This window comes from Rhagoletis zephyria, unplaced genomic scaffold (assembly GCF_001687245.7).
Source record: "Rhagoletis zephyria isolate East Lansing unplaced genomic scaffold, Rhagoletis_zephyria_1.1 Rzeph_scaffold_01001, whole genome shotgun sequence".
NCBI classification, from domain to species: domain Eukaryota; kingdom Metazoa; phylum Arthropoda; class Insecta; order Diptera; family Tephritidae; genus Rhagoletis; species Rhagoletis zephyria.
The window spans coordinates 151,075-153,860 of NW_016158085.1; positions in this window are offsets into that span (position 1 = coordinate 151,075).

Consider the following 2,786-nt stretch of genomic DNA (forward strand, 5'->3'; position numbering starts at 1 on the left):
TTATAATTTTTTTTCTGAAAATGCACTTATATGTTGCTAGCAGATTTTCGTGCCAGTTGAGGGCACAAAAATTGTTGCCCATTATAACAAAATTTCCTTGCTATAAATTTTTTGAGATTGCCCGATCAGAGCCAAAAGTTTTTCCCAATTGGGCTCTGATTTTGGCCCAATTGGGGCCCAATTAGCGGGTTGCCCAATCTACCGAGGATTTCCCCAACCAGTGCTCACAATTTGCTCAAAGTGAACATGCATTCGCAATTAAAACGTTTTTATCGATAAAATCACACATACACACATCAAAATTCCCTACGAAAAAAATATTTTTTAATTTTTTTTCTTGAAAAATTTTCCACATAAAAATTTTTTGATAAAAAAAATTAGTTCTTAAAAATATGCCATCTCAAAAAAAATTGGAAAAAATCACAATGGTAGCTCTGAGTATTGCGCAATATTTAAGTATAATGTTATGGGTTGCACTCTACAATAATTTGAGTTATGAATTTTTTTTTACACCGAAAAATTATTTTTTTTGAACAATTTAAGGAGACACGTATTTTTTCTTTTTGCTCAGAAATGCGAATTTTTCGAATAATGAATTTTTTTCTTTTTGAGTACGAACGCTTCTTTTTTCCTCTCTTAATAGTAGCTTTTGATGAAATCTTTTATAACTGCCGCAAAAATGCAAGGATCTTAACGATTTTTTTTTTTAATTGCAGATATTGAGTTTAATTGCCTGGGTGATTTGAGATGGAATGAGCCATGAAGAGTTGAAATGAGATTATGCATACGAGCATTCTCAGCACGTAGACAGACGATTGCATTGAAAATCGAGACCAATGATACCTGCTGCTTGTTGTTGGACTCACTAGTGGTATCACTTATTGCTGTACTAGTTACTTGATGAAGCAAGGCACTTTTAGGAATTTTTGTGCTGCTGTGGGAGGTTGTTATTGCGATGGGCACCGATTTCTTTGCTAGAGGAATCCGAAGCAATGGCATTAGTAGCAACAACACTCTCGTTAAGAATAACAAGAGGAGGCGGGGAGCGAATAGAATATCGCCGAGCTTCAGCACACACTTTGCACAGAAAAGGCCTCTCTGAGTTAAGCAGAAACTCAGCGTCTGCCGGCAAAATATTCGCACATTCCAAATGAAATAGTTCATTGCACTTTGGTTGCGAACGCTCAACTTTATGGTTACAGCAGCAAGGCATTTTTAATAGGAACGTCTTTTTTCGTTATTTGTTTATAATATACAAGAGTCACTGTCTCAAAAATTATGCAGGAACATAGAAAAAACTTCATTAAGTTTTAGTAATCTTTTTGACACTAATAAAGTTATGGAACCCATTAGCAAATATTCGAAAACCGAGAGCGATAAAAAACACGTCCGCACACAACGACGGGTATTAAATGAAAAAAAAACAAGGTATGCGATTTTTGAAAAGGATTGCCACCTTTTATTAAAATTATAAAACCTGCACCGCTCGTCGTATTAAAAAAAAAGGTGTTAAAGGCCTCTAGAAGTGCAAGAAAGTTTAATTTTTTTGAAAAGGGTTGCCACCCGATTAAAAAATCACAAAACTTACGCCGTACAAGGAAGAACGTATTATTTTTTTAAGGGTTGCCAGCTGTTAAAAATCATGGTTTTTTGTGTAGAGCACCAGATTTACACCGTTCTCTCGATTTTAAAATGAGAAGCCAAGTGAAAGGTATTCACCCAGAGATGTGCTTTGGGTTTAATTATAAATATATTCCTTTAAATATGATACTCAGTAAAATATCGCAATATGGGCACAAAGCGTAAGGTTTTTATACTAAATTAATATATTAGTGGTTTTAAGAGTTGCCACCTATTTAAAAATATATAGCTATGAACGGTAAGTAACGTATTAAGGATATTCGATATTGGTATCAAACGACAGCTAGTTAAATGGTCTTTGTATAAATGTATGCGAATTTTCGAGAGTTGTCATCTAGTTAACAACTCTTAACCAGCTTTCGATTGATAGCAATATCGAATGCCCTTAATACATCATAATAAGTAGCAACTCTATTAAAAACACCAAAATATTAATTTATTTTCAAACCCATATTGTGATATTTTACTGTCATATTTTAAACAATGCATTTTTAATTAGGCGGCACCCCTTAAAAAAAAATCACGTCTATAGGTGAACACCTTTAATATGACACCTCATTTTAAAACTCGAGAGAACGGTGTAAATCTGATAGGTTATCCAAAAATTGTCAGATTTCAAATCGCTGAAGTGGGTGCTAAAATATAAGCGTTTAAACATTATCTTGACTCACTCTCAACGTATCTATATATAACTAGAGTGGCAGTTACTGTCGAAATTCGACAGTTTTTCTAGTTTTAGAAGCCTTGGAGAGGATTTCTAACTTAACACGCAGCAAAACTTATACGGTACAAATTAACTAACCGGAAAATCTTCTGCTAAAACGTAACTAAATTTTTTTTTTTATCTGAGAAGGTCTTCGGAGGACTTCGGCAGGACTTGGAATTGACCTGATACATTCAAGTTTATCGATAAATTTCAACGATTTGATACATATCGATAGTTCGATGAATTTCAAGAACACTAAAATTCGATAACTCAACAAAATTCGTTAACTCGACCAATTTCGATAACTGTGAAATTCGATGGCTCGATAAATTTAGATAACTCAAAAATGTAAAAACTTTGGATACCTTTATAAATTTTTACTTTTGACATCTCCACAATTTTCGAAAACTATGTAAACGTTTTGATAACTCGTTACACT